Source organism: Python bivittatus, unplaced genomic scaffold, assembly GCF_059951505.1.
Source record: "Python bivittatus isolate LINGU-HERP-01145 unplaced genomic scaffold, Pbiv_v1 ctg000080_np1212, whole genome shotgun sequence".
Lineage (NCBI taxonomy): Eukaryota > Metazoa > Chordata > Lepidosauria > Squamata > Pythonidae > Python > Python bivittatus.
In genome coordinates, this window is record NW_028277035.1 from 7,082,429 (window position 1) to 7,102,604 (window position 20,176).

A 20,176-nucleotide genomic window follows, 5' to 3' on the forward strand; every position below is an offset into this window, starting at 1 on the left:
CAACTTGTCTGGTAGATACTGGAATTGTAGTCCATTATATCTGGAACATTATAGGGAAGGCTGGGCTAGAGCCCAGAGTGAATATTAAATTTGAAAAAAGTATGCTTTTAAATGAAAAAAAAAAAAGGAATCTGCCCCATATTTTCAAAAAGCATATTCCTTAATGGTATTTTTTACAATTTCCACATGATCCTGTGACCTGAAAGGAACTCCTCTCACTAGTGCTTTACAAGAAATGGATGTGCTTAAGCAATTGTGCCAATCCTTCCTGACTGACTGATTTGCAGATATTTAGTTGTAATGGAGTGTGGTTTTGTAATATGTACCTGGCAGTAATTTAAATGCCCCTCCAGCTGAAAATAATGTTGCATATTGGGTAATTGAATTCAGTGTCAACCCTCATAGCTTTCATGGGCTATGAAATTATCAATACAGTATGCTAAACTAAGAAGTGTATCTTGAAGGCCTTGCCAATGGGGCATGCTCCCTTTACTCTTTCCATTCTAAAGTGAAGACAAAATAGGTGGCATAATTTTTCCTTATTTACATAGAACATGCTTTCAGACATAGCTGCCGCTAACCACAGTTTAGCTGCTTACACACCCAATAGCTCTTTTCTTCAAATTGTCCTTGGTTTGTTTTCTAATGAATATGTCATTCAAACCTAGAGTGATGACTATTCTGCTTCAGAAGAAGACTAAAATGGAAATCATAAAGAAGCTTACAGAAACCTGGATTCCTCTGGCTTCTTTTGACAATGAATAATTATAGAAAATTATAAAGCACATGAAATAGTTTGCAGACCAATATCTGGGAATGGGGAGAGAGCCACCAGGCCTATACATTGTTAAAATGTGGTTGGCAGCTGTGCTTTGTAAATGTGTTTATCTTGCTATCAGAAGAAAAGATCTACAAATAGTGATAGTTTGTTTTTCAGATTGATGCAAAAATAAGAGAAGTATTGAAAGCCATTTCTTTCTTTCTGTTTAAGTCATTTATGTGGAGAAATCTGTTGAGGACTTGTAAGATGGCATATACAAGCCTTTACCTCAACTTACTTTATTTCATTGTGTTGTGTTACAGATGAAGCCCAGACAGCATATGTTCTATAATTTAAATCCCCCTCAAAATTCTGCATCAATCTGGTATAATTTAAGCAAAGTTGTCTATATTTACAAATTCTTGCAGTCACAGAGAGGGACAAACTGCTATGCTCTGTTGCTTTTCATCCCTAACACCAAAGAAGTAACTGATATTGTTTGCTGAATGAGGGTGAGCATGATCAGATTAAATACAGATAGAACAGAGGCACTGTTAATCAGTAGAAAATCAGGCTTGGTGATTAAGATTCAGCCTGTTCTGGAAGGGCTTGCACTTCTCTTGTCAGGTTGCCACCTAGGAGTATTTCTTGATTCAGCACTACTTTGGGGTGGCGGTGGTTCCAGGTGGCAGTGCTAACAAACAGCATGTTTACACAGTCACATTCAGAGTGTCAGCTACAACTTTTCCTGAGCTAGGCTATTGCAGTGTGTGCTATGTGGAGCTATCTTTGAAGAGAGCTTAACTGTCAGTGCACAGTACTGTGATCACATCACTCCTACACTGAAAGACCTGTGGTGGTTGCTAAAATCAATTAATGCTAGGTTTAACTGTTAATGCCTTCAGTGCCACCCGCCTCGTCATTAACCTGGCAGGCCATTACAGTCTATAGGAGTAGCCCTTCTAAGGATGCACAAGCTTGTAGAAAACCAAATGTTATATAAGTGGAAAGGAGCCTTCTCCTTTGTCAGTGCCAAGGTATGAAATGTACTTCCTTTGCTGTCCCTGCTTTGAGAAAGTGTGTCAAGACGAAAGCTTTAAATTTAGTGTTTTAAGTTAAGAACGTTTTGATTATAATATTTTGTTTCATATTAGCAATTATTATATGTTCTACCTTTAATTATATGCAATTTATTCTGTATTTTATTTACTATTAGTTATTTGATGTGCTATTCTTTCTTTTAAAAGGAGAGATATAAATTCAGTAAATAATAGTAGAAATAATGATGCATTGCTCAGATGTATCAGCTTCTGCCTACAATCTTTAAAAATTTCACCATACCTAGCCTACAGCTTTCAAATCTATAATCATCTGCTGCAATTTGGTGTGTGTACTTTAAAGTAAACTTTTTTAGGAAGCTGATCCTAAATTCAGCCCCTTGCTCAATTTTTTATTTTGTGTTTACAAGGAATGGACAGAATATCTCAAGTATTCTTTCCTAATGTGGGATCTCATTGTTATATTGAACAGGGCAGATTTAAGGGGCTGTCTGCTTTAGGTCTCCTTGAATCTATTCCTCTCTATGCTCTGTATGTCAGAACAATCCCCTGCTGTTGCTAGTTTCTTGTGCCCATTCTGCTTGCTATGTTGATGGCTAAAGCAGCTACTGTCTGTACTACTGCTTTTTCTCTGCACAGTCTGAATGGATGAGACAGATAAACAATGGAGGAAAGGCAGGGCTGGGCATAATGAGCAATGATGGCTGCTGCAGAGACTGCAGAGAGGAATTCTGCCCTGCCACTCTGGGCTTCCTACCATTGCTTGTGGGTGGGAGGCAGTGGAGAGTGAACAGCAACTAGGGAGAGGTGATCAAATTAACACTGTTTATTTGGACTTCCAAAAAGCTTTTGACAAAGTCCCTCACCAAAGTCTCTTGAAAAAACTTAGTAGTTATGAGTTAAGAAGGAAGATTCTCACACAGATAGGTAACTGGCTAGAACTCAGGAAACAGAGGGTAGAAATACATGGAGATCAAGATATAACTTCTAGAAGGAGGAGAAGGACTCTCATGATGATGGACTTTGTTCTCAGTTTCTGTGTGTGCTGTGCGTATTTGAAATGGAAACAATTACTGCAGAAATCTTGTAGCATGACATTAAAAAGGATAATAGCTGTTTGTCGTTCTCTGCCAAGGGAAGCATAGGTTTCTCTGAAGAAGAATTTTAAAAAATAAAGTATGTTTCCAGTCATCTATCATGTTTTATCTAGATGCATCATTAGCGTTTGGTGTAGGTTCTGTGGGTTCTGTATTTCATGTTGAACAGTTTTAATCTCTAATTTTGCAGGAATCTTTCTTCAATATTAATCTAGGGCTCTGAGTATTAGGATAGGGAGGGTCCTCCAAACTTGGCATACCAAATTCCTTAAACTTGCTCTGCTGAACCCTGTAGGTGAGATACTGACATGCCTCTGCAACACATTACAGAGTTCCAAAAACATGTTACCCATTTCTACTGATGGGAGGCACATGTGTTCCACACTAGAGCCTGCTGCCTTTCCTTAGTATTGTGCTCACTTTTAATTATTAAAACTGGTCCTGCATTAATCTTGTTTTTGTAAGTATATTATTTAGTTCAATTTATATTACAATTGTATGAAAGAACCAACTAGCAGAAGGCTTTTGTGTTGCCACACATGACATTTTATGATGTCTTTTCTCAAGTGAGATTCTTAGTTCTGTTGTTTGTTACTCTTCAATAAATGGTTCAAGGGCTTAGACTTTTTTGTACCACTACATATCCTTTTTCAAAAAAAATGGGCATTTGGGCTTAGATCTTAGAAGTCTTGTGGATTCTGAGGTTGCCATTGAAATACATAACTTTTTCAATATATTTATTATGACTGAAAAAGGAACATGTATTTCAGATTAGATAATTTTACCTTGAGTGCTAAATCTTTCCCCAGATAGGTGGATGGTGGTGGAAAAGACAGTAAGATTACAGAGAAGCTTGAGATCAAGCACTAGATCATATAGATGAGAATTCAAAGATAAATGCAAATATAAAAACATAGGCAAAAGGTTAAGTTTCAAGGCATTAATAGAAGATTGAAGGAACTAGAAGCAGATGAAAGGTGAAGAGCAGGTATCTTCTATTTATTTAATAAATATAATTTATTAAATTTATATAATTTATTAAATTTATATAATTTATATAAATTTATAAAATTTATATAAATTTAATAAATAAATAAATATCTATTTATTATATATACGTAAACCGTCTCTTAAGGCAACCTGTAAAATGCTGTTGGTACAAAATGTAGCTGTCAGGTTGTTAGCATGTGAGAACAACTATTGCAATATTACATCAATTCTCCAGGTGCTGAACTGGCTACCAGTAGGTTTCCAATTCCAGTTCAAAGTGCTACTGACCTATGAAACCCAGTGTGGCTTGGCTCAGGCACATCTCCTCCAGGTATAATCTGTCTATCCCAGGCATGCAAGCTGAGAGGAGGTGCTTAGTTTCCTACTCCCTGCCAGGGATCAAAAGAATATTGCCTCAAAGGCTGTCCTCTGCAGAGGCCCCCTCAGTCTGGAACACTTTATTCTCACAGGTATGCCAAGTACCCTCCTTTTTTCCCTTCTTAAAATAGGCAGTCAGCTAAAATAATTGAAGCTAAGAGTCAGTTAACTCTCTTCAGAAGTGAACAGCAATTTAGTGAGGATCTTTTTCTACAAGGCCTAGTCAGGTCAGGACAAACACGTATTGCTCATAATCAAAAGCCTTTATTTTTTTTAAAAGTCAAAGACTCAAAGTTATAAAATGCTTCAAAGTCACATTTACCAATGCAGAAAATAATTGTTACGTACTGTTCGTCAGTTATAAGTGAGCAAAAATTATCAGCATCCCCTTGTGAATGGTGTTTGAGAAAGAGACAGCCATGTGGTGACAAGTGGAGAAATGAAGTGTGCCATGTGACTGACTGACTGCTTTGCTGCTTATGAAAAACAAATTCCACACAGGATCATATATTTATTTGTGTGATCCCTGTAGAGGTCATTTGCCCTAGATTCCGTCATCTTAAAATAAATACTACTCCTAGTCAATAAGGTCATCACTAAGGAGATTGCTTTAGAAGAGCTGAGAGCACTCCACTTTGTTTTCTTTTTGAACCAGAAGCAGGTGGGTTTTTTAAATGTTGTAGAAATCCAGACTACGGGTTGTACTGGGACTTAGTGTTAAGAGACATATCAGAGAGACAGGGTATGTGAGATCCAGAAAATAGCCTGGAAGTAAACACTGAAGTAATAAATAGCAGGGGAGATATGGTATGATGATGCAACTTGGATGTTGCAAAGAAGTGCATGCTGCTGGCTGGTCTGCCTTGCTTTCCTATTGTAGTCTAACCAAGGAAGTCAGGGTGACACTAAAAATGATCTAAAAGGTGGCCAACCTAAAAGTCCTGCTCTTCAAGAGGTAAAACATCTGCTACCTGCATGTACTCCATGACAACAATACACGTGTCCCAATTGATATCTGGCTCCATGCATGCTACAGAGTGCGCATTCAATTTGATGTTCTATTTGTGTGAAGCTTGTAATGGATACTAAATATTACTTCCAGGTCAGTTTTAGATTTATAGCTGATCCAGATCTTTGCATGGATAGAAGATTGTTAAAGCGGAAGAATTTCTGGAACAAACTAGGCTGAGCATATATTCAGGTCTATTTAATGCAGCAGTCAGTGTTTGCTTCTTTGCCTTTACCAGTATTACTTTTCCCTATTCTGAGGCATTTCTTCCACTAAGATGTTGGGGGAGGAGGGAGCAGGAACTGTTGGGTTAGTTTGCAACATTCTCTGCAGATAAAGTTGATCAGATCTATATCAAGCTGAGCTTTGGTATTAGGACTATTTTCTTATTATGTCAGAGAGTAAGAAATGGACTGTTATTGATTTTTTTCCTTTTAATTTGTATCTTTGTAAGCCACTCTGATAAATTTTGGATTGAGCAGCATATACATTTTAAAGAAAGAATTATAGTAAATATGAAGGTAACTTAAAATAAACCATGAATCTTTACTTTTCAGATGTTGCTAATTTGAAGTGGACTGGTGAAGAGACCAGTGTACAGGTACATGGAATCAATAGATTTAGGCCATTGGTGAGCCATGTTTGAGAGTCCCTAAGGACTGGCTATGGTTTCTTTAAGAAAGTTAATTTGTTCTCTTTTTTATGTTTGTCAGTCTGAAGAAAGCTAGGGAAGTGATGCTGGCCCCTGGGCATGATCCCAGTGCATCTAAGAGGTTATTAAAAGCCAGCCACTCCCTGGAAGTGGTAGCTTCTGGGCAGACCTGCTCAACTGGGCTGTAGCTGAAGTAGAGCAAAACGTGCAGGTGCAGTAGGTATTGTATTAAACTGGAGGCAATAGAATAAAATACCTGGATATGCAAGTTCAGGGAGCACAGCCTCAGAGACAGGATGCTTCTTGTTTTCTTCATTAATAGATATAACTGGTCCTGGAAAATTGACCTAGAAAAGCTGGTAGCTGTTTTCCACTGTTGAGGTGAACTTATTGTACTTTCATCTAGTATTGTATAATTATTACATACATATGGACCAATCACCTAATAGGTGACACCCTTCAAAAGAGGATGAGTGCAATAATCATATTGGAGGCGATATAATTCTAGGTTTTATGCAGTGTTGATTGTTATCATTGTTAACAACATTTTGTACATTGCAATTGGTGCAAAATAATGCCAGTGTGTCTTGGAATGTCATTAAAAAAAAGAGTGTCACTTATTTCTCTTTCAACTGGCTCAAAATGCATAGGTTTGTATAATGTACTAAAGGGCCTGCATCTCTTAAAGCAGGCTATAACTTCTGACATTAGATTTGTCTGTGGAATTCTAATTTAACAGAAAAATATTTTCATTACTAATAAATTATAGGGATTTATAAATATATCATTATGTCATTCCTAACAGAAAAGAGATAAGTGAGATTGGGCAGAATTGGGTGTGCTTTGGGTTCATCTAGTGGAATCCAGGAAGCAGGCCTTCTCTGTTGTAAGGCCTGGAATGATATCCCCCGCCAGAGATCCAGATGGCTCCACCCTCATGATGTTCAGGAAACTATTGAAGAACTGGCTATTCTCCCAGGCTTTGGGTGGGGTGATGATTGTGCCTCAGTTGGATTTTTTGTTTGGTGAAGTGGTTAAGGCACCAGGCTAGACACCAGGAAACTGAGTTCTAGTCCTGCCATAGGCACAAAGCCATATATATTAGGCTGCTTAAGATTTCTTTTTGTATTTTTCCTTTTTAATTGTAAGCCACTCAGAGTCATTGGGAATCAGACAGCCTCTAAATTATAAATCTTATATATTATATAAGTCTTAATATTGTACTATTTCACATAATGTAACCAGGTTTCTACATATTTTTAGTTATTGTTAATCCAGTGCATCTCCACTTGCATATCTCATTTTAAATTACATTTCATGAAGTCACTGAGCTTTAATGGAAAGAGACTTTACCTTATAACATCCCGATAAACAGCAAAAACTATTTTAAGACTAGCTGTACCCCAAACTTGTGAAGATTTTACACAATCCCTTCCTGTGTGCTTTTCCAGTTCCGCTTGCACAATGGTTGACTTACATTTAACACCTTTTGAAGCACTCTTTTGTCCTCCTTAATGACTTGTAATCTCCTACTTTGGTGGGATATTACAAGTCTGAGCAAGTTAGCTAGTCTAGGCAATTTTGGGGGCAAAAATACAGCAGTTTGATGCTTGATGGGTCTTAAACTTATGATTCATAGAAAATAAGAATTACCATATTCTGGATCACTTTGGTATATGTTTAGGGGGTCATGCTGTCGAGAGCTAGAATGTTAATCTACTCTTGAACATAATTTAACAGCTAATGTGCTACGTGGTATAGGTGAACAAAACAGGAGCATGTGGTTATTCTTCCTGTATAACAGATGCAGATAGTTTGGTCAGTGGTTCATTTTGCCCAGTATTCTCAACAGTTTTCCTCATCACATTAGGAGAATATGCATTTACAAGATACAAAAGCAGAGTATGAGAAAACCTGCTCACTTGTACATCCTTTGCTCTCTGCTGTTTTTTTGAGCACCCCCAATATTAGGAGTCTTATATTCTTATGTTTTTATTCTACAGTTGATTTTTTGTTTTCTTTCCATGTTTTGGAGTCCTTAGAGTCTGATTTGGCTTGATTCAATAGCATTGAAAGAAGGAATGACTTCCATTTGTTTCCATGACGATTTTATAGAAGTCAACAGGAATACAATAGATATTTGAGGAAAGGAGTTAAAGAACACTCACCAGGGTTTCTCTCTGTCTTCTCTTCTCTTCTCTTCTCTTCTCTTCTCTTCTCTTCTCTTCTCTTCTCTTCTCTTCTCTTCTCTTCTCTTCTCTTCTCTTCTCTTCTCTTCTCTTCTCTTCTCTTCTCTTCTCTTCTCTTCTCTTCTCTTCTCTTCTCTTCCTTCCCTTCCCTTCCCTTCCCTTCCCTTCCCTTCCCTTCCCTTCCCTTCCCTTCCCTTCCCTTCTCTTTCCTCTCCCCTCATTCTCCTCCAGTATTAATTAATATTACTTCAGTTATATGAACTAATTGTTTTATTCAGGAACCTGCCCGTCTTTTGGAGTGAGGCTTTTGGCAGATACACATCTCTCTCTCTCTCTCTCTCTCTCACACACACACACACACACACGCACGCACATGCACACACTCATGCATGATATGATATGCTTACACATATACAATTACACATATACAATTATTACACATTATTGGATGATGGTTCTCCAAAATTAATTTCAGCTGGCGTTGGCTACTCTACTTGAAAAAGATGGGGAAGCTGGCCATTGCACATAATTCTTCTACTTGTTTATACTTTTTCTTTCTATTCTTCCTTGGGGGCAGACTTGATTTCAAGGTTGCTTCCCTTCCAGGTATTTGTATCATGCCTCTCATTTATTTATATGACCATTTGATCATAAACAATTAAATGTTATTTAATAACAATAATATATGAACAAATAGTAGAGGACATGATAAGATGTTTCTCTCTAAACAGATATAACAACAAAATTCCTTCCCCTGCTTAATTATAGAATGATTGGATTGTTGCAAGGGATGTCATTTTTTCTTCTTCTCCCCTTTTTGTTTTCTTTGACTTCTTTTTATCTGGTCCAACTGTCAACTGCCTTTCTCATTTCCCTGCCACCTTTTTCAATTATCTCAGTTTTATTGTTCTCTTCCTAAAAAGAAAGTGGTCGATTAATCCCTTACTCACATTCCAACAGAACAACAAAATACTCTTTCATCATAGCTTTCCAGATGAATTGCCATAACTTTAAAATCCATAGTTGTGTAATATTTTTATCAGCAACAACCAAAATAGTGCAAATGAACCTACAAACTTTTAGCTTTTTCAGAAGTCATCAAGCAAAATGTTATAAAAACAGGGGAAAGCAAAACAAGAATGAGGAGTGTCTCCAAATTAAGCCAAATGTTGAACCTTGAACTTTTAGTTTAGAGTCTAGATGTTAGGGACTGAATACTTCATTAGCATTAAGTATTATTAGTATATGATTACATTAAATATCAAGTCATATAGCTGTAAAATTATTTTAAAATAGTACTGGGTATTTCTAGAATATCTTTCTTCTTTGTTTATCCATTTCCTTATTCTACTGTTAATTACATTGAAAAACTACCCTGATCAAAATTGTATAAGATCCATCATTTTTGTCCTCTTGCTCTTTCCTTGCTATTTTTGGAAGTGATAATACAACAGATAATGCTAGATTGAAGTGGGCCCCATTTCCTTTCTTTACTACAAGTATATTATATTAATTGTTCCAGTGTTTAAACCACACAATCTTGTTCCATATTTGTTGATATAGAACAGTTAAGTAAATAAAATAAAAGTTATTTTAACTTTCTCTAGTCCTGCAGATATACAGTGAGCATTTCATCTGCATCTGTTCTTTTTTGACAACTTTCTAGTTGTCTTAAATATATTGTCTCTCTACAAATGTTCCTATCATTCTGAAAAAATTTACAATAGTTTCAGTATAGCCTTTCCATGCTCCTTTAATCTCATTTGCCTATTAAGTCTCTTCTGTCATTCTCAAGAGTAATTCTCATCTTAGCTATACATTTTCCAGTGAATGCTCTGACTTTAAAAAGATCTCTCATTTTTCTTTTTTTGTTTTATTCCCCTACTCCTTAACATTTTTGATTGAAATGTAAGAACACTTATCTTTTCCCATAGGTCCTTGAATGGGTTTTTTTCACATATGCTAAGCATTTTCAACTGATTCCTTACACTGATCTTAAATTTGACTGTATGTCCCCCAGAACATATTTTGCTGGTACATTTTTGTCTCTTTAATTTTCTAAGTCTACCTTGCATATTTGCTACCAGTAATTCAGTATTTTCCACAATTTATACCCAGAAATGTCTGAGAGATTAAATTGGACTTCTCCATCATCTGTTTCCTATTATAGAATCAATTTGTTTCTGTCCATCCAGTGATGTCCATTTGTAGTCTGAGTATGTTGCTTGAGGCAAGTATTAGTAATAAATAATTCTTTTCACAAAACTTGATTAACTTTTCTCTTGCATTGTTGCATTCACCATATCAAATTCTTGCTTTGATTACTCTTCTTTGATTTCTTCACTTTTTGCATTCTAATCACTCATTAGTAATGATATACCCTTTATTAATGTTGCATCTAGCATCTCTTGCAATTTACCTTCAGTGACCTGCTCCATTGCAACTGTAGTAGTAAGAATTCTTTACTAGTTAGTACATGTTCTGATGCATTTGACGCTAATGAGTAGAAGTACATTGGAATTCTCCTCAGTTCTTATTTCTTTCTCCTTTTTTCTCTGATTTTAGGTCTTATCAATTTCCCAGAACAGAGCATTCTTGCAATTAATAGGAACCAGTTTATATGGAGTAGTAATCCTCATTTTAAATGTTCAAGAAGTCTCATGAATACCAAATGGTTGCTATATTGGATATAGTAATTTGATCTAAAATTATAAAGCAGAAATGGTTTCTGAGTAGGAAAAAACAATTTCATGTAGGACAGACCTGTGAGACTAAAAGCAATTCACCTTCTTAAGATCATGAACACATAGCAGATAGAGTCTTTCCCTGCCCAGTCATTCTGTCCATGCTCCATACTCCCAGTGCACACACTTCAGCTTGCCCCATTCTCCTCCTGGATCATTTCATAGCAGATATGTTCTTCCCCTTTCGTCATACCAGTTTAACCTCTAGTCTTCCCTACCCCAATCCGAATATCCCCAGTAGTCTCTTTGGGTTGTTGCTCTCTAATGATAGTCTTGGATCACAAACCATCCCAAACTTTTCTCTCACTGCCCCATTGCCATACCTAAACCTCTCTTTCTAAAAGTCAGTAGTAGTTAAGACTACCTATTCCATCTCTTTTGTTTGTTGGGTGATCAGTTTTGCTTCATGATCTGCCAACCTTGATCCCAAGAATGTGCTTGGGTTCCACTGGGTCCAGTGGTATTCTGTGGAATAAAATAACAGGACACTGGAGGCCTGCTCTTAAGTTTGAAGTGCTCATTGACATGTGTTGTTGTTTGTTTTAATCAATAATACAAAATCATAGGTCACTTCACAGATACAGAAGAAGATGTCTACAGGTAGAATGTTATCCACAAAGACAGTATTGCTAAGCCCTATTATAAACCTTTCTTGGTATCGGATGCTGATTCTGACTAAACAAATAGTAAACTCAGAAACTCATGTCTACAAACCAATTTTTCTTGCGTGGACTGAACCAAGGAAGAAAAAACAATGACGTCTATAAGTTTAGAATAACAATTAATCCTAAAATGAATTGCCAAAAGTTAAATTTCCCTATAAAATGGCTCCATTCTTTGTGGAGAGGAATTTCATATACACATTGTTCATTAGTCAGTTTGGGAGTGGTGGTCAAAGGTTCCCTTGGTGTAAGTCCTTCTAATTAAATACCTAGGAAATCTCACAGTCAGCTGTCTGGAGTCACTGATGGTTTTTGACTGAATTTTTATGTTTTATTGAAGAAATTTGTAAGACTGCCCAACTCATAGTTTATGACTCTGGGAGGCATACATCAATAAAATGCAGACAAGTTATGCTGGATTGGACCTAAAATATAGTAGTATTCTTCCATAATTGCTGGTCAGATGCCTCTGGGACATCCACAAGCAAAAGTTAAGTTCAGTAGTACTTTCCTACTCACAAAACCAAGCAGTTGATACTGAAAGTACTTTTGCCTTCATTGAGGTAATATTTATCCATTGTGATGAGCAGATAAAATAGACACATAGTGTCTGAAATGCCTTCTGCTTTTCTTTCTCAGCTCATGAAAGTTGACCAAAGAAATGTTCGTATACTATTTGACACTTGTGGTCAAATTGATATTATGAAGTATTTTCAATCTTGACTTATATTTTCTTAAGTACAGACCAATATAGTGAATTAAGCTGCACTATCATAATGAACAAGTTTTAATTTGTAATTGCTATTGCATAAGCTCTAATATTGGTAGTAGGAATGTTTAATCTTCACAAGAGGTAGTATGATACTTCTCAAAAAATGCCTGCGGGAACTTTTTCCATGTTCCTGCATAACCAGTTAAATTCATTTTTTTAACAATTTATTCAACATGTTGAAGAACCTGTTAAACTACATTTTTCAGGATAGTGCTATTGCTGTTATTTTTTTTTTTTTCCCAAAAAACGTAGAGGAGAATACCAAGCTATTAGTTCTGCTGTGTGGCTTTCCCATGGAGAGTAATCTGTGTGGGTGGTTTTTTGTTTTTTTGCATTTCTTTAATTGTTGTGTTAATGGGTATTTTCAGGTGTCTAAAAAAGGTTGCTTTTTTTTCCCATTTCTTTTTTGCTAGATCTCTTTTATCTCTATTTTGTGGTAATAGTGCATATTTTTCCTAGTGCAAAAGATGGAGCTTTTAAGATAATTTATGGTAATTGCCATTCTGTTCTTCTCCAGAGGAGCAATCCGTAGCAAACCAGGAAATTTGATCTGTCCATTCATTTTCCTTCTTGCTGTTGAATTTGCTGTTGGTGAGAGAGATTGGGAGAGAGATTTGTTTGTCAATAAAATGAATTCCACCTCAGTTAAAGATTTTGGAGGCATTGTTTATGGCTTATAAGGAAGTTCATTAAATTCATATTATCTCTGTGTTGGACTAATGAGCTTGAATGTCCTGTCCAGATAATTTTAACATAAAACTGGCTAAAAAAATAATAATTAAAATTTATTAAATTAAATAAATACATTTTGTCACACAAGGAAAAAAAAATGACATTTCATGTTTTGTATTTGTTATTAATGGAGAAGCATGGAGGTTTGGGGCTGCAAATCAAATTTAAAATTTGAGACTGGTGAAAGTGGCCAGAAACCAGGACCAGCTCCTTTGGGACATGCAGGAATAGGGTTAAAATTAATTCTAGAAAGCAAATAGGCCAGTGATGTGCTAGGGCCTGCCAATCAAGTGCAGGCCCTGGGCAATGGACAAGGAAGATCCCTGGAGGGAGAGCTCAGCAGAGAATGCAGCATTGTCTTTTCCCTAGCCCCAAGTGGCAGAGTACAGCCAGAAGTGCGTCCTTGTTCTTGCCAGTTGGGTAGGAATGGCCTTCCATCCTCCTTCACATCAGAAGATAGGCTGCCCTCTCAGCCAAGTGTATCTGGATTGCTGAGAAATGCTGCCATTTCTGCTACTTGCTGCCTCTGACCACCTTTCTCAAAGTTGCCATTCACTTGCAACTGACTAATGGGTATGGAGCACATGGAGGCCCCTGAAGGACACTGGCTGGGGCTGGCAGAGGGAAGACACTAGGAAGTAATTAGAAGGCTATGGCAGGAAGGCAAGTGGGGATGCCCGCTTCCCCTACCATTGCCACTGCCACAGCTCCTTGCACCCAGTGGTGAGCCAACAAGCACCAACCTGAGCTGTGACAAGAACCTGGATACTGAGCTAGGAATGTAGCAGCCCCTCAGCTTATCTGCTTAAGCCCAGAGCTGTGCTGTCTTCTTAGCAAGGCTCCATAGTGCCTAACTGAGATCAGCAAATGGTCATCCTATTTCAGGCTGTTGCTCGCCTGCTGTGTGTGTTAATATGGTTCAGGCCACACAGAAAAATCTGGAAGGCAATGTATGAAGGACTGTAGGTTTGGGACCCCTGCATTTGACATGGTCTAAGTAAATCCTTTTGGCCTTAAAATGAGGCTAATACAACAATAAAAATGCATTACATATATTTGATCCCTCAGAGAATGATCAGTAGAAGTTGATTACAACCATCCTGCTGTTGGGTACCTAACAACATTGGAAGGAGAGATCTATCCTTGATTGGCAGCAAAGGTCGCTAATATGTGCTGTTCATCAACATTCTTTTTTAGAGAAAGGAAGGGACAAGGAAGCAGACTTTTTTAGAGACAAGGAAGAAGGTTGTAAGCAACTTTTTTTGGTGGTGTTGGTGTTCTATTTATAACACAATTTATAGGCCTTTTTAAAAAAAACAGTACTTATTGATGTTGGGATTCTGTGGATTCTTTAATTTTGTGGTGTGTATTTGTGTTTTTTCTTTAGCATAATACACTAAAATAAAGTATAAAGCAGAGGTTCTTTTTGTATTTGTGTTTATTTTATTTATTTATTTATTTAATTTGTCCCCGCCCATCTCCCCACAATGGGGGACTCTGGGCGGCTTACAACACACTAAAAAACATAAATACCATTAAAAGTTATAAAAACCAAGCATTAAAAAATAAAAAAACTAAAAAATCCAAGAGGCCGATGGGGGCCACACCAGGCCGCTAAGGGGCCAGCCAACCCCATTTCTGATATCCTCCCTCCCTGCCCCAGGCCAGATGGCAGAGCCAGGTCTTCAAAGCCCTCCGAAAGGCCTGGAGTGAGGGAGCCTGTCTCACCTCCGGGGGCAAGATGTTCCAAAGGGCGGGGGCCACAGCAGAGAAGGCCCGCCTTCTGGACCCCGCTAATCGAAGTTCTTTTACCGCGGGGATCCGAAGCATGCCCTCTCTGTGAGATCGGGTGGGACGGGTAGAGATCGTGGGGGCGAGGCGGTCCTTCAGGTAGCCTGGCCCCATGCCATGTAGGGCTTTAAAGGTGATAACCAACACCTTGAATTGGACCCGGAAGCAAACTGGTACCCAGTGCAGCTCACGGAGCAGAGGTGTTATATGGGTCCTTTTTCAGGCCCCAAAAATTGCTCGCGCGGCCACATTCTGGACCAGCTGAAGCTTCCGGATATTCTTCAAGGGTAGCCCCATGTAGAGCGCATTGCAGTAGTCTATCTGGGAGATAACGAGGGCATGAGTGACTGTCCGCAAGGCATCCCGATCCAGGAAAGGGCGTAACTGGTGCACAACCCGAAGCTGTGCAAAAGCCCTCCTGGCCACGGCTGCCACCTGCTCTTCAAGCAGGAGTCATGAGTCCAGGAGGACCCCCAAATTACACACTGGGTCTGTCTGGGGCAGTGCTACCCCATCCAGAACCAAGGATGACAACATCCCGGATACAGAGGAGCCATTAACCCACAGCCACTCTGTCTTGCCAGGGTTCAGCCGGAGCCTGTTGTTCCCCATCCAGACCCTCACAGCCTCCAGGCACCGCGAGAGGGCGGAAACGGCATCACTTACCTCACCAGGGATGGAAATGTATAATTGAATATCATCAGCATACTGATGATATCTCATCCATGATGACGGATGATCTCACCCAGCGGCTTCATATAGATGTTGAAAAGGAGCAGAGAGAGAACCGAACCCTGCGGCACCCCACAAAGGTGGGGCCGAGGATGGGACCTCTCGCTCCCTATCACCACCGATTGGGATCGGCCCCGGAGAAAGGAGGTGAACCAGCACAGAACTGTGCCGCCCACCCCCATATCCCTGAGCCGTCCCAATAGGATACCATGGTCGACGGTATCGAACGCTGCTGAGAGATCAAGGAGAGCAAGGATGGTCGCACTACCACCATCCCGCTCCCTCCAGAGATCATCCATAAGTGCGACCAATGCCGTTTCCATTCCATAGCCGGGCCTGAAACCTGACTGATAAGGGTCCAGATAATCCGTTTCCTCCAGGACCCTTTGGAGCTGCGAAGCCACCACTTTCTCAACCACCTTCCCCAAGAAGGGGAGGTGGGAGACTGGACAAAAATTGTCCAGTACAGTGGGATCCAGGGAAGGCCTCTTGAGGAGGGGGTGCACCAACGCCTCTTTGAAGGGTGCTGGAAACACTCCCTCCTGCAAGGATGCCTTAACCATTGCCTGGATCCAACCACATGTCCCCTCCCGAGCTGCTTTCACCAGCCAGGAGGGGCATGGGTCCAGATGATGGCCCTCACAGACCGAAGGATCCTGTCCACTTCCTCAGGAACAACAGGATCAAACCGTTCCCAGCTAACTGGGCAAGGACGATCCCCCGGTATCTCCCCAGACCCTGCACCACACTCGGAGTCCAACATGGAATGAATCCAAGTGATTTTATCCTGCAGGTGCTCTGCAAATTCCTCCGTGCGGCCCTGCAACTGCACCACCACATCCCCCTTACCCAGGAGGGACCTGGTGATGCCAAACAGGACCACCGGGTGGCACTCTGCAGATGCAATAAGGGCGAAGTATTGGCGCTTCGCCGCCCTTATTGCCACAATGTAGGCCTTAATAGCGGCTCTAACATGTGTTCGGTTGGATTCAGTCCGTGTCTTCCTCCAGCGGCGCTCTAGATGTCTCTTAACCCTCTTCAGCACCCTCAATTCCTCCATAAACCACGGGGAGTGTCGGGGCCGACGTGGCAAGAGAGGTCGCAAAGGTGCGATCCTGTCCAAGGCCCCGGCCGCCTCTCTAAGTATATTGTAATATTTCAGCATTTTAAAATAGTGCTATTAGTATCACAGACTACGTGTCCACACCAACTGAGAAATAGACATTTCTCATTTCAGACTTGAAAGTTGATGAGTATTACGAGGGATTCTAAACACTGCTACAGACACAATAGGGGAACCACAAGAATGCTAGGGCTTGATAAGAGAACTTTCTGTGTTCTCCATTCCATCATAGCAGAAAGAAAAATTAATAATAATAGTAATAATTCATAAAATGCTTTTAACTGTTAAGATGCTTTGCATGTATTATCTTAAAGTAGTTCATTTCCCTTATTTCAAGTACTGAAATTGAGAGAATGTATTTCCTCAGTCTTTTAACTGTTAAACCATAGAACCTCTAATGAAAACAGGGAGAGTGGAACTCTTTTCAGGGCTGTATTTATTACTAAACATGTGACGTGTGAAATGCATATATCTCTTCCTTCCCCACCTTTACCCTGTATTCACTCATTCAGTGAGATTTGGATGGCAAATCATGACCAAGTGAGGAATATACAAAAATTAAGTGACTTCTTTCCCTTTCAAGCTGTTGTTTCTGTAGGCTATAGCAGTTGATTAAATTACAGTTCAGTAAGCATTGTGTTTAAACTATATAACCTGACTGGCAGATGCCAAGAGGAAGCTTTTTAGGGAAACCCGTGCAGTTGGTAGACTTTGGCAGCATACCATTAGAACTGTGTGAAAGATTTAATTCAAAAATTTGTTCAACTGAAAAAAAAAAATCACAAGCTGCTGGGTGGTTATTGAATTGCTAAGACTTTTTTTTATAGTATAATAGAAAGGTTTTAAATTTTGGAGAATGTGTCTAAACTAATCTGTTGCTGGTTATGTTTTGGAACTAAAATATGCCCCTCCCCACTTTATTTTTAATTGCTATGTTAAAGAATCATTTGACTCATCAAATGTGCAACTACTTTTATCGGAGGGGCCCCATTTTCTTGAACTATCATTTGAAATATTGGTTGTGGTTATGCAAAATGGTAACAGAATTCCAAAGAACCCTGGCATAAGCCTTTAGAAGTGTGTATGCTGATACATAGCATTCAGTGATTAGCTCCTTACCTCTTCTCACTTATGAAAATGCCTTTGTTAAAAACACTTAGGGTTATATCAAATTCTATCTTGTCACTCGTTACTGTAAGCTTGTAAATCTTCAAGCGCTTGCCTTCAGATCCTTATTGTTAGGAAGGGTGCTCATGAAACAAATAGAAGTTGTCTTCTGATCTTGGAACAAAACATTCCTACTCAGAGTATTCTGTTGAATCCTCTTCAAGCTTTTTGTGTTCCAGGAGAACAAAATTTAAAATAATGTCATTGTTCCACCATAGGAAATAATATGAACTTAGTAAGTCCCTTATGTCCTCGTTTTTCATCTTAGGGCCACCAGAACAGGTGAAATGGTAGTCTATGGTTAATGTTGATGACCATTTCACCTGCTGGTTAATTAGTCAGAAATTGAGCTTTAAAAATACTATTTTTTAAAGTCCTCTTAATCGTGAAAACAGCAGTTAACGCAGTTTTATAGCTTGCCTGCACTGTCACAGAAATGATTGCAGCAACAGATTCAGTACAATGCAACTCATAAACAACATGGTGACAACAAAAATACGTATCTCTGGCTGGCAGCTGGAGGCTTCTTCCTAATCCACGTGCACGATATACACTTTTCACATTTAGAAACCTATGCAGAAAGGTCAATAATAACAAAAGCAACATAGAATTTTTTTTCAATATAACTTCCTGAAAGCTGAACAGCATAGCAGCATTATCTAAAGTGATTATTTACAATATTCACTTTTGCATTTGGCAGCTTCCCTGAAAAACAAAGAACAAAACATATGGAACATACAAGAACAACAACATTACATTACTTCCCATAACTTCTAACCTGCTGTAAAGACTACAGAATAGTATTAAACTCACCAGTAGATAGGCAGCAATAAGTGCTTAACTGACTCTGTCATCAACACCCTTTCCTGCACCTACTGACACCAGCGAGTGGTTGTAGGGATGGAACCTGTGATTGTGGTGTACTGATTAATGTATTCTTCAAATCCCATGGATTGAAGGGGCAAAACAAGGTAATACGTTAGGGAAAGCAACCAGAGTGTAAGTTCTTGAATTCTTTCCAATTCTTTTACCAGTGATGGCCTTAGAAGGTGTCTGCTTTCTTCTGAATAATAATAATATAACGTGTTCAGTCAGAGTGTGTGTGTATTTCTACTCACTCCTTGTGTTGAGTCTCTGTGTCTGTGTGTGCATGGCATGGCCTCAGTACACTCAGATCTGGAGCAGGGGGAAGAGGGAGGGGCTTAGAACGGAGCAGTCACCAACATTCCAAACTGCTGTGCTATAGTGATGTTTCTGCCGTAGCTGTATTGGCTGTTTTTTAAAGAATTCTCCTCATAAGCAGCTTCAAACTTTATTTATTTATTTTGCTGGTTTCCGTCCAGTATTTGGTCCCATTCTGTTGGTGGGCAGACAGATGGACAGAATCCTGATTCCTTTTACATAACACCTTTCCAACCCTGATTTCAGTGGGAAACAATAGAAAACTATCAGCCAATTGGTGGGCATCAGAATTTAAAAACATTTATTTATTTATCAAATTGACACAAGGCGTTTTGTTCTGAAGTTGAAACATTTAGGGCAGTTTCAAGCTCAGGACACTTTGCATACTACTTTGTTTGTTAAGAACAGCTCACCAGGACTTTATGTATCGATTTATGTAATGGGCTCCACCACAATTCTTAGAAAATAAGAAAGACAGATAGCTACAACTCAGAGTTTTATTTGAAAGCATGCTGATCTATCATAGAAAGACAAAGCTGCTTGGAGCAGCCTGGGCTACGAGGAATTAATCTCATCCACTGTGTGCTTACTCAGTTCCTTTGTGCCCAGTGGCCCAAAAAGGTTGTCAACAACTGTGCTTAGAAAGAACAACAACAACAACAAAGTCTGCTTCTTTGTTAAATTTTAGTTTTACTAGGTGAAATTCAACTGTTTCTATCAGCATAACATGTAATTGCAAAAAGGATTTGTCTGAAATGTACAGTTTCTCTGTTTCTTCAAACTCTGCTGTAGAGGACTGGGGACAATATAGATTTGTGGGGTGCCTAAAAACAAGCAGCCCAGTTGATTAATGCCAAAGGGCATTTGAGACGGCATTTGAGTCACACGGTAGTCAACCAGTTGTACTCAGAAAGCTAGCAGTCATGAAGCGTTCTGTTATTCCAGAGCAGCTACTGTATACCTAAAATATGCTGCTTGTGACGCAGGATATATATAATCTGTACCCATCAGGGTTACTGGCCATTGGCATCCTGTTCTTTAATTAACAGCGGATAGAAAAGCTTGCAGTGCGAAAGATACACTATCCTGAAGTCCCCATTGTATCTTTAAAGTGTCTTATCTGTTAGGATATTGTAAA

The 20,176-nt window shown here is 39.0% G+C and overlaps 1 protein-coding gene across 3 annotated transcripts in view; it reads left to right on the forward strand.

Moving 5' to 3' along the window:
* Positions 1–20,176, forward strand: part of TBCD (tubulin folding cofactor D) — a 183,534-nt gene that overhangs the window by 72,017 nt on the left and 91,341 nt on the right. The window lies entirely within an intron of this gene.